Source organism: Agelaius tricolor, unplaced genomic scaffold (genome assembly GCF_023055355.1).
Source record: "Agelaius tricolor isolate 1412-34295 unplaced genomic scaffold, bAgeTri1.0.p SCAF_47, whole genome shotgun sequence".
Taxonomy (NCBI): domain Eukaryota; kingdom Metazoa; phylum Chordata; class Aves; order Passeriformes; family Icteridae; genus Agelaius; species Agelaius tricolor.
In genome coordinates, this window is record NW_027269307.1 from 913,106 (window position 1) to 926,243 (window position 13,138).

Below are 13,138 nucleotides of genomic sequence, written 5' to 3' on the forward strand. Positions count from 1 at the left end.
ATGATCTCAGCACACCACCATGCTAAATGCAATGACATGTCTGCCTAGTCAGCTCCCCAGAGGGCAGGAAATGTGCTGAAGTCTGTTAGGAGAAGACCATAAAGACAGACCAGGAGGACATATGCATCTTTTTTTTAAATGGGGGACTGCTTGTTAGTGGACTGAGAAAATCCAGATGCTAGCCCCTGCTAGCCTTTTGCCCTTGGGCAAATAAGCAAGCATCTTTCCTGGATTAAATTAACTATAAACTCAGGGATAAGATAAAGAGTGACTTGTCTCATCTCCTTCAGTGGTGGCTTAGCTACCAAAGAACTGTCTAGCATGAGAGTAGCACACATACCCGAGCAAGTTACTTTTTATAAGATGCTGTTAACACTCCAGAAATTTTACTTGGTGATAAACCACTTAGAAGAGTGCAGGGCAATCGGTGATCTAACTTTAACTGTTTGAAAAAGATTACTTACATCCACAGCAGCAGGCATCTTGCAGTCAGTGTTGAAGAGCCAAATAACATCACCAAGAGAACAGCACACATTTGATACTTGTAATGCTTTCTTCTGTGAAAGGCAGATAATCTTCTTCCAGTCCTTTCCAGGGGCACAGAGTAACAGGAGTACTGCTGAAGAAATTATACAGCTAAAAGCATTTAGAGACTACACTAGCTCTTTTGGTGGCACACAATGCAAGGCTGCTCTCAGGTCAGAGTCTATTCTGGTGCAACATCATTCATCTTTACAGCAGATACTGCTGAGTCAGGAGGATGATGTAGCAACAGAGACCTCATAAATCCACTGAGCAACAAACAGAACCGATAAAGCTTTTGGGAGAATGCTGCAATGGAAGACTATAATATCTTTTTGCCTATAAACAAAAGACAGGCTGCGCTTATCATCAGATCAACTACCTGCATCAAAATCTGATGGATCAAAGTTGACAACAGTGACTAAATACTCTGCTCAAGTGTTACCTGTCCAAGAATTGGCTTCACTTGTCACTTTATAAAGTCTGGAAACCATTGAAGACGGTTGATAAATGGTTGCCCACCAATAAAGATCATCACTTAATTTCTAGGCTTGCCCCAGTAAATGCCAATTTTTTCTTAATCTCTGAAGCACTTTATCAAAATGCAAAGTATGCTAACTAATTCAGGTCTTTCAAAATTACCATTTTATCTTAATTCTCTATATAAGACACTTGTCAGGTGTTTGAAAGAAAAATTGACATAAACAAATCCTGAGGGGTGGAGGAGTGGGCAGCATGAGCAGGAAGGGAGTTTAAGAAGACTTGAAGACAATCTTACCAATGAATCCTCAGCTGAATATATCCAGAAAATGGCATGGGTGTATCCAACACTTGACACAAAAACAATCATGTAAGACATGAGCTTTATCTGAGGCATTCATTTTTCTTGGACTCTCAAGAGAAGATGACAGACAAGATCATCCTCCTTTCAGGTCATTGACGGATTCTAGGATAAACAATGCAGGAAGCTGGAAATCCTTATCTAAAAAAGAAACTATTATTATTATTAATAAAGGACCTAAAGCAGCATGCAGGTCTTGGTATTGTATTTCACCATCATTTAGCCAGGTGGAAATCCATGCTCAATTAATGGAGCTACAAATCCTTTTGTGCCAAGGAAGCATAAAACATGAGGCAGTTTCATATTTTCTGAAGCATGGGGTAATTTAGCTCGCATACTTTGCTATTGCTTTGTCACCAAACCAGTACAAAAACTGGTTATTTCCACTGTGCCAAACGACCAAGCACAGATAGTGATTCAGTCCCACATCACACTTGGTAAGGCTGACAGCTTCAGAAGGGGGAAAATCTGTAACTGCTTATTTGGCCAGATTGTCATGAAATGATGTGGGCATTTGCTGCACAGCGGGGGATGGCTTTTACTAGACAGGAGCTCAGCAGACAGGAAAGCTGTGTTTTGAAACTTGCAGACCTTGAGTTTCAATCCTGTTTTCTAGTGCAGGTCATATTGAGACAGACCTCCCTTTGTAACTTGTTCCACACTGTTGGAACTGCTAGTGCAAGTCTATTTGCTCACATACATTATTAATATCAGCTTCTTGTGTCATCGCCCTTCTAACCTTCAGTCCAGCTATTTGAATTTCATTAGGCTATAACCAGAGCCAGTTGATATTTGGGGCTGAAAACAGACAAATTGCAAAAATTCTCTTACCTCATTATTAAAGATTTATATTACAGCAGAAAAGATAAAGTTTACAAACTTCATGATTTTAAATGGGGAAGAAAATGTTTTTCTCTGGTGAGGACAAAATGAAGCAGTTCTAAAATACCATTTTCTTTTTAATATTATTTTAGAAGACTGCAAAACTTGGTCCATTCCCTGAGAAGGTTACAGTTGAAGAGATATGTAGTTTTCCCAATGCAAAAGTATTTCTTTTGGGTCCCCTTCCAAAAGCAAGACTCCACAATAAAATAAGGATTTTTAAGAAACACAACAGAGGAAGTGCATATGGATTTCCAGTCTTGGCAACTATTCCTCATTCTCTTCTCCCAAAAAGCCTGAGACATGAGAGATCAGAGATACTCCACCATGAGCAGTAGCAGAACACACAGCATTTCCTCCAAAGAAGAAAAGCTATGACTATTGTTTTGTGAGGTTTTTTTTACATTTTAAAACAGTGCCTCAGCCATTGGCCAAAAAATAAAAAAACTTCATAAAGTAGGCTTACCTTAAGGTTAGCATTTGAGAATTTTTTTTCACATTAAATAGCTTTGCACAAGGTTGGGTGGTTCCATTCCCACATCCACACAAGCAACCAAGGTTCACAAAAGATTTTTTCTCTTTCTACACTTTCACCATCTGAAAGATCCTTTTTTGGACAGTTGAGAATTAAAACATTTAAGTTTTTGACAAACATCCTGAATATTACAAAACCAGGAGTCGTTAGTCTTTCTGGTAATCCTAAATTCTTTTTATATACAGTTATAATGATTACTACAGTAATTCTCCTGTAGTTTTCTTGGTTGGCTTTCCCTTTTCTTTCATTCCCATTCATATACTCTCTGGTGCACTAGCTGTCCTTGACATTTCCTTATTAGGTTTACAAATAATCATTAATTTGTTTTGTGTCCTGCCTCCTGTTTCAGTGATGTATAGGCATGTCACTACCTTTCTAAAGTGTATTCATTATTTTTCTTCAAAAACAGCTCACTATTTCTCACACAGGGTTCAAGGCAATTTGCATTGTGCACACGTAATGGTGTGTACTGATCATTGCACCTTCACTGAAGTGTGTGCTATCTTTTCTTTAGCTTTCATAATTAATGAACTTGTGATCTGAGGTCTCTTTCACTGTTTGATTGTTCTTTCCCTTGGCCTTTTTGAAAGGCATAGCACTGTAGGCAACAGAATGCTAAACTCTGACTCAGGCTTGTTTGCTACTCCTTTTTTTGTCCCAGGCCATCTGATTGCACCTTCTCCATGGTCCTCCCACCACTGAGGAAGCAAGGCATACACAAAATATGGTTTTGTGCAAGGTGGGGTTTGTTTGGTGTGGGGGATGTGAGTTAGTGGTCACCAGACTTGAGACTCTTGTGTGCCAAAAAGCTGGCCTGGGAAGGCTTGCTTAAAGTCTGCAATCTCCTGTGCCTGACTTTATCAACATTTACTGGCAAATAATCTGAATTTGAAGCCCTCAAAGAAAAAAATTAATCTTTTTGTTATACTTTTTTTTTCCCCCTACAGTTTTGGCCACCCAGTTTATAAGTACTGTTTTACCTACCATTTTAAACTTGGTGAAAGTATACTTTTAATTAAAAAGTTAAAACCATACCATAACAGTTCAAAGTTTCACTCAAATTTCTGATGCTATATTTTCAAAATTAACAGAATTTTAATAGCCAAATGAAGACATAACTATGTTTTCTATAAGGTTTCTATTACAAAGAGAAACTGAGAGATCAAGATAGAAGGCAGTTCACACTCTCAGTGTTTTTAAAACACCAGAAGTCAGATGACCTCAAGAAAGGCATGTTAAAATGCAAACAATTAGAGCAAGATTAATCTGATTTATAGTGGAGAACCAGTATGAATCCAGATCTCTTATGTCCTGCCTTAAAGAAAACATTAACAAAAATCAGTTGTCATGTGGATTACATTTTTTTACTCATTCACGCTAAATTAATATTGAAAAAGTGTTGTGCTTTGTTATATTATAAGCAAAGTCAGACTTCATACTCAACCAGAGAAGCTACGTGTCCTACACTCCTAGCTGTGCAATTACCTGGTCCATGCTGAGCATCTTATTTCTCTTTATACTACTTTTCAGGACACCATCCTTTATTTTGCTCTGGACCTTATGTCAACACCTGCATATGTGCAAACCAAGTGTAAAACACAATCATGTCAGCAGTGATGGTATTTCCCACCCACTCTGAGAAAGGAATTATGCTGTGTTTAAGGCTGTTGGGCAATCTGCTCCAGAGGATCTTGTAGCAGCCTTTTCCAACACAAGCCAATTAAATTAAGCCCTGTGCTGTTCTCCATGTGATGCTCTGAAAATACAATGTCAAAATTAGGCACCTTAGAGTTGAATGAGATTTATTTTTCAGGTGTGTTTCAATTGTTAACACAGTTGAGATGACTTAACTGCTATCTTCATTGCTTCCCAAGTGTTGAAAAAGGTTACTTATTGCATTTCTTGGAAGTAATATCTTACAGTGACAGATTGCTTTTTCCCCTTGTGTACTGTATTTGTACAAATGCCAACAAGAGCATGCAGCAGCATGTAGGATATTTTCAGCATTTTACTAGGGAACTATATTTGCAATATATTTGTCAGCATTTTCCTAATAGAGCTCTGTGTTCAGGAAACTCTACTGAAATTTCAGTCTCAACTGGAACTTCACAAACAGATCCTCCACTCAAAAAATCAAGTGAGCTTCAAAAGAAATAGCCATTAGATGGGAATGCATAGTTGATTACAGGAATGACACTCCAACTGAAAAGAAACAATACTTATTTTAGTAGTTCATACACTAATGGGAACTCCATAAGCTATAGAATTGGAAATTGTTTCTCAATAAGGAAAAAAAGCTACAAAGAAAAAATAATTCTCCCTTCCTGAAAGAGGAAATTATTAGTGCAAGCTTTAAGAGAAGAATAGAAGACTTTTTTGAAAGGTAAATTATCACATATCCATTCCTTTCTTTGAGTTAGCTGGCTCATAATTATCTGTACCTATGCTAATAGTGGGAATGTCTGAAATAAATTACATGCAACTAAGACATAATCAAGAATTATGTAGGTATATTCAAAGAAAATTTGAAGTGAAGTTTCAAAGTCAGACTCAACCCACAAAAGATTCATAAGCAGAAAAAAAAAATAGTTTTTTCTATAGATCCAAGAAAGTGATTTACAAATGCAAAATGCAGTAGTGCCACGCATTAACAGAATTAAAACCTGTTGTTCAGTAGGAGTAACACAAAAAAGGAAATAGCAGTCAACACATAACAAGTTTCAGCTGCTTTAATCCAGTAAAACTTGAGTGTCACAATGCAGCCAGTGTCAAAAACCAAATGACTGAGCTGCCCCACAGCATTTCCATGGAATCAAAATCTATTAACTGCCTGCACATCAAAATTCCTTTGCAATGACCACTTTAAATCTCAAGGCTAGAGACACACTCTCAAATGAAGTACATCATCAAGTACCAAATTATTTAAAAGGTCATGAAGAAAGTTATGCTTGAGTAGTGTTGTAACAAATAAGCAAACCAAACAAGCAATAGCTCAACCCCTTCGAGTTTCTGCCTCACTTAGCACCATCCCTCCCTTCTTCACACTGGGGTTTGAAACTTTAGATAATAAAAGCTGTCATGTGTTTATTAAGGTCATGAACATACAGCACCTGAATGATCTTAATATCCTTGCTACAACTCCTGAGCCACATAAACCAGCCACACCTGGCATTTTAAGAGCATCAATAGTGCATATTTTATAACACATGTATAACTTTGACATTGGCAATATTTGCACCCTTCCTAAATGTTTTGGAGTGGGGAAAAAAGTGGAATTCAAACCTCTTCCATATTAATTTACTTGCATCAGATCTTACTGAAGATGACCTCAAAGATTATACACGTATCAGAATTCTCTAAGCATAACCTATAGCAGCATTGAGAATCTAATTCAGACAGGCTTTCATGCATGACTAACATTAATCAACTTATAAATCTTGATGTAGAACTTTAGCTTAAGAAAAATACAGTAATTTAATCAGTGTTGTACACTGTAGTTCTATTTTGCTCATCACTACCCATAATATTGTATCATTAAGCTCATTTAATTCCACATAAAGCAGTCAAGCAGTGAATGCTAAAGCCTTCCTCAGACATCATTTAACCCAGCAAGCCTCAGGCACCACTGGAAAAAGCCTGCAATCCAAGAACAGGGATAAATCAAATCATAACATGAGTTTGGAAATCTTTTATGTCTCAATGACCAAATGCAACAAGACTGTATTAGTAACAAAATCCTGACATTGATAATACTAATTATTCATAGCAAGACATACTCCAACAGAAGACTGTGATGTTCTGAGGTATATATTAGGATGTTAAATACATAAATCCAAGATAAATACAGGCTAATTTGCTACTCCATTACCCTCTTAAAGTTCCAGAGCAAAATGTGGATGCAAGACTGGAAAACTCCACCCCAACATGGGGAAGCCTCTCTCAATCACTCTTTCCTTCTGAAGTGATCAAAGAGGAATCTTTCAGTCTCAGCAGGATGTATAAACAATGTTTACTGCTCTGTCCCCTCACAAGTCAATCTTCTGTCCTCAGTCAAAAATAGTGCAATAGGGAGATTAAAAAAAAACCCAAACCATTATGCATCTATAGGATGTTTTTTTTAAATTTCCACGACCCCTGAGGGTTTATCTCAAAATGTGAAACAAAAACTGTGCAGCATCCCCACTTTGTAGTAAGAAAACTGATGAGGAAATCCTTACTTTTCTTTTATGCTAAGAGTTACAGATGACCATTCTCCCACTGCAACAGAATCCTATTAAAACCCAACCCTCCATCGTCCAGCAATGATAAAGAAGAGTGTAATTCTCCTCTGAGAGCAGACTATCAATTGTCACTGAGCAGTGACAGTGGAGAAAGTGCTGTCCTGTGGAGACCTGAGTCATCAGCCTGAATTTCTGCCACATTCTTGCATTAGGCATTTGCCTGCTGAGCAGTTATTTGCCAACACAGCAAGGGATAAACATGTTAGCCATGAGATCAGAAGAGGAAGGGGGGAGCCAAAAAAAAAAGCTAAAAAAGTGGGAGGAAACTGTATAAAATTTTGTAAATATCTGAAACAAGAAGTAGAAATAATCTTCACCCCAGGACTCATAAAAAACAAAAGGTTTTGTAACATGTTCCTTCCAGGGACTTCTCTTAGAACTGAGAAGTACTTGCTCATATACTTCAGAATTTATACCTCTATTTCCACATATCCACCCAGGAAATTTCTGTTTGTTGTTTTCTTACACTCCAAGTACCAGGTTTTAAAACCCTGAATGAGCTGTTCAGACCACCAACTAAACTGAACAATTTCATATCGACTGAACTCAATTATTCTGTTTTAATTAACCACAAAAAGATCTAACCCCTTAGAAATTAACAGTTCTTTCATCTTCCAAGCAAGTAACAGAGTACAAACATCAATAAATTCTAAAATGCCAGTTAAAGCTGAAACTTCCCAGATGCTTTATTATTTCAATATGTGTAGATGCCTGTTGGAATAATCAGCATTCAAGAACACCCCCCTCCAGCCACACCACTTCATTAATAGCAAAGCCATTGATGCAGTAAACAAAATAGGCCACAATGACACATAAAACCCACTTCCAAAACCCCATGGATCAAGTGATATCAAAACAGAAATGTTGACAGGGAGAAAGGAAAAAGAACACACGGGAAGAAACTATTTGGGATAAAAATAAGTGGATTATTTTGAATTTTGGAAAAGTTTAAGAAGGGAGGTACTACAAAAGCCTACACCCTGGTATGTCAAACCCTTTTATTCTATTTTTTCCCTTTTGTAGTAATTTTCTACAGTGCTGTCTCAGGTGTGACTGTTTAGACCATGCAGCCTGACCAGGCCAGCAGAGGCTGTGGGCATGTTGGCATTATATGACAGACTTCAGATTTTACACTAAATAATATGTACAATTATGCAATGGCCTGTTTAAGTCATGGAATGTAAAACATAGCAAGGGAAATATATAGGTTGGATGTAAGGAAAAAGTTTTTTATGGAAAGAGTGATAAAGTTCTGGAATGTTCTGCCCAGGGAGGTGGTGCAGTCACCATGCCATCTCCGGATGTGTTTAAAAAAAGACTGGATGTGACACTCAGTGCCATGGTTTATTTGAGGTGTTGAGGCATGGGTTGGACTTTATGATCTTAAAGGTGTTTCCCAACCTTCTGATTCTGTGATATAGTTCCATGGATAGCCTACCATCAAGAAGTATAATCCAATTTTTCTTTTGTGAGAGAAAACTAATTATATGTTCAAATCTCCAAACAATTGAACTGCAATTTAAAAGAAAAATAGGTGAATTAAAAGCAAAGATAATAAAAGTTAAACATTTGTGAGTGCCTGTAATATGGCTAGACAATGTCTGTTTTACTCAAATCATACATATTTTTAAAAAAACTCTCTTCACAGATTAATGTTTTCCTTGCTCAACAAGAAGGAATGATCCAGTTCACTATGGCAATATCTAAAAGGGAGCTTTAAAAATATTATATCAGACTGCAACTTAATTGAAACTTGTAGAGTCAGTGAAAGGTAGAGGGAGGAGACAGGCACAATACTGAGGATGTCATTTTATTCAGTTTAATGCAATCAATGTGAGCCATCATTCAAAACGCATAAAGAGTCTTCATGGACTCAAAAGACAAATATTGAACCTGTGGGGAGATTAATACCATTCACAAAACTATATTCTTATCAGATAATAGAAGTGTCTTCAAATTCATTCTCCTCTAAAAAAAAACCCAATTGCTATTTGCCATTGATGAAAAAAGAGCTGAAATTCATTCTTACTCCTAGAATTAATTCCCCTCTACTTAGTGACTATATTTATTTGAAGTAGAGATGAACAAACACACCCATGGAAAACCACTGAAAGTGTAGATTTAAACTCTAAATCCACTGTCAAAATTATAAACCCTCTAGCTAAAAATGTCCTATACTGTGATATTAGCAGATATCTGCACTTTGTTTTCATGGTGTCTGTGTCAATCTCAGCTTTCACAAACTCTGGAAATTAATTCTGAATTATTGTTGAAACAACTCCATCACAATTTAGAGCTTAGCAAGTCTCTTTAACAGCTTTCAAATATGCATAACTAATCTATAATTTTATATTCTGAATCTGTGATCTTGTTATGAGGACACACAACTGCACTGCAGAGAAATCACAATTCAGATGACCACAACCTGCCTTCCATTATGTGAAGGATAAAAAATTATTTCACCTGCAAACCTTTCTTGAAATGTTTGGGTTTATTTTTTTCTAGTTTTTATTTTTAAAAACTCAAAAGTCAGCCTTTTAAGGCCTCTTATCTGAAAAAAATGTTATTGTCAAATTTCAAGTGAGTTTCTAGTCTTCTTTGTATGGGAATATACTCTATTATATCAGCCATAAATTAAAAAGAAAAATATAGGCATTAATATATTTTTTTAAATGCTGTACTGTAAAGCTTCTTCCCCTCTTTACTACTTTTCATAGAACAGTTTCATCTCATTACATGTCCAATAAGGAAGGACTAATGTGATGCCTTTCAGTAATTCCTGCTCTTCTTTTAATTTTTTCAAGAGAATTTGACAGCACATATTCCTTCCTTATGTGACTTAATGACAGTCTAGTCTAATGAAGTGGGAATTAAGATTCTGTCCTCTTTGCCAAGACCAAACTCAAGGCCTTGTGTGAGGTAAACCTGTTCATACAATGCTTCCTGGTGAGCAAGTAGGGACTGAAGGATGTTAGGCCCCAAGAGCCTTTCAGAGAAAATGCTCTTTGCAAAATAATTCTGATTTCCTTACAGCTTGAAAGCACTGAAATACAAGGAAAGTAGTTTGAATTTTACTCCTGAAAAAATACAGCTGCTACTTCTATATCATATGACAACACAGTAGTTACTCATCTAATTTAGGGACATAACTGGTCATCACCCAGATCACTTAATTCTGAAAACCCTGAAATGAGTTTTTAGAATTAAGAACTGTTTCAAATGACAACTCTTTTTATTGTAAGATACTAACAAGTTGCTTGCACTAAAGGCATTACTAAGAATGCCACTGACTTTGAGAGAAAGAATGCACAAGTGCAGACACCTCTAGAAGAAAAATAATATAATGTGCTGATCAATCACATATGCAAGTACCTAGGTCTTACTCAGTGTCATTCTAGGTCAGTCTCCTTCATTAGAAATTGCTTTTCTACTCTTTCTAAACTTATTACAAAAACTCCAAAAGAAAAAAGATAACCTAATGAAGACTTGATTAGTAACTTGCTGATCTTTCAAGTGTAGGGAATTTCAGTTATAGCCAGTGGCAAAAAAAACCAGAACATTACAAAAACTATGACAGGACTTGGGAAAAAAAAAAAAAAAACCACAAAACACAAAGCCAAAGCCCAAAAACTCCAGCATACTTATATTAACCCTAAGCCATCAATTAGTGGAACACACAAGCAAAATCTACTACAAATATACCCCCAGCAAGATTAGCTGAACCAGAAAGCTAAAACATAAGGTGCAGAGAAGTAACTCAACAACAGAAATACTCAGTGTTTGATGCTGGTAGTGCTCCAACTGAGCACATCAGACTGGTTGCATATTGGGATTCTGGGAAAAAAAAACATAGCTGTGAAACTCCTTAAACTAAAATCCATGTTTTCTACTTAAAAATTTGATATCAAATTTAATATAGTAAGCATCTTCTTCCTTTAGTAAGGCTCCACAAAACATTTTCAATATCTAGTTCTTGAATAATCACATCAGGGCACACACAAAGAACATTATGAACTGTGCTCTATCATTCAAACTATTTTCATGTCACAGTAAAACGTGTGAGTGAGCCAGGTGCTCAAAGAGTTAAGTCAAACAAATTTAAAATGTATAAGTTGAGCTTCAAAGCACTCGCATCAGAAAAAAATGGGTTTAACAAGATTTAAACACGTCAGGTTTAGGGTCTGCGCAGCAGAGTGTTTTTAAGTTGCAGTTATTTCCAAGTCAAAATCACCTCCATCTACATTTATTTCAGAAAAGGGAAATATGTTTTGATTACTTGCTTTAACTCCAGCTGTAATCCCAAGCAACACATTTTCTGACTTCTTGAGATGGCAGCTATTTACAGGAAAGCAAGAGATTTTGCTTCTTCAATACACGTTTTCAGTTTGTTTACATTCATGAATTGCTTTTTATGCCCATCTGAAACACTACAAACTTCTTCAAAAGTATTACGGATTCACGTAAAAAAACCAGCATTAATGTAAGATGATTTCTCCAAAGAGAACTGTGTAAAAGCAGGCCATTCACTTAAAACCAAAACCTGTAAATTGTATATCTGTCTACTCCATTCTGGTGGAGGTAATAATAAAGCATGGATACAGAAAAAAAAGCATATCCACAGTTTAATATACAAACAAATATATTTTTCTTAATGATAAATTTTAGTAGCTCCTCATTTCAGCCACACGTACATTCTACTCGCTCATCTGATCCTGTAGTGATTATTTTCTGGGATTTTAGATTTTGTCTTTAAAGAAGCTGAAAAATTTCAAAACCTGGGAGGCAACAATATCACACAACTTTTGAAGTTTGCTCGCTGATTTGTGAGCAAATCAGTTCTACATCTGCAGCAGTACTATATAATGGATTACAGAAGAAAGGTTCATTAGATCTCTATCATGTGAAGACCTAATATTGAATCAGTAAGCCCCTAGCTGGGAAGCAAAAACTATACAGTAATTAATGTACTATAGTATGCATGCATTGATTTTTACATGGACTATATTTTAGCAGTAATAATGTCTGGCACCAGACTACAAATCAATAGGAGCCACTATTGTGCTGTTGGTTAAAAAATATATAAATAAAGGATAAAAACCTTTTGTTTAACTGGCATAATCAGAGTGCCACACCTTAATTTTGCTATTGTTGTACCTGACATTATTTTAAATAAGATTTTCATCCCAGGCTTATTTGAAATGCATATAAATATGAAGTTTTGTACTCATTCTGATAATTTCATAAGCAACACACTGCCAAATTAAGAAAAAAGCAAAATAGAAACATCAAATGGAAAAGGAACTAAGTCTCCTTCACGTGAATATTCATTGAGATTTGTGTTTGCCATCCCAGTTCAAACACCATATTATGCTTTGCTTCCCTTCACTGTTTTCTATTAGAATTGTTAAGCAAGTTTCAGACTTATATGTGAGCACAAGGTGGGAAAGAAACTGCATGGATTTTCTGAAAAGGTGATATTAGGAGTATAGTAAGAATCAAAGAAAAAGAAAAATTAACTCTGAACGTTCAGTATCTTGTTTACCTCTTGGAAGATCTCAAGGGAACAGAGTGTGCAGCATCAGAGCCCAAATTCCATCTTGAACAGCTCTTTTATCACCATCATATTTTCTGGGAAAATCCCTTTGCCAGGATTTCTCTTCTGGGAAGCTGAGAAGCCTCAGAGAAAAAGGAAAACAATGTTATCTAATTTGCTTCTCCTGTGATTTGCTGCTTTGGAATGTGGTTTGGAGACTGCTTATCCAACAAGTGATTGTTTGATTGGTTTCATGTGAATTGTTTTTCCTTATTGGCCAATCAGGGGCCAAGCTGTGTCAGACTCTGGACAGAGTCATGAGTTTTCATTATTATCTTTTTAGCATTCTGAGTGTATCCTTTCTCTATATTCTTTAGTATAGTTTTGTATATTATTCTTTTATATAATCTAGATCATAAAATAATAAATTAGCCCTCTAAGAACACGGAGTCAGATTCATCATTTCCTCCCTTCGTTGGGGGTCTCAGAAAATACAACAGTCTTTGGTGTAGACCCATAACATTGCACAAGAGATTTTCCAATTC

At 36.2% G+C, this 13,138-nt stretch overlaps 1 long non-coding RNA gene across 1 annotated transcript; it reads right to left on the reverse strand.

Moving 5' to 3' along the window:
* Window positions 1-470: 470 nt before the first annotated feature.
* Window positions 471-12,738, reverse strand: LOC139604222 (uncharacterized). The gene is made up of 3 exons (XR_011683917.1): window positions 12,603-12,738; window positions 1,301-1,504; window positions 471-619 (listed from the first exon to the last, which is right to left on the reverse strand). It is a non-coding gene; the product is annotated as an uncharacterized lncRNA (long non-coding RNA).
* Window positions 12,739-13,138: the final 400 nt, after the last annotated feature.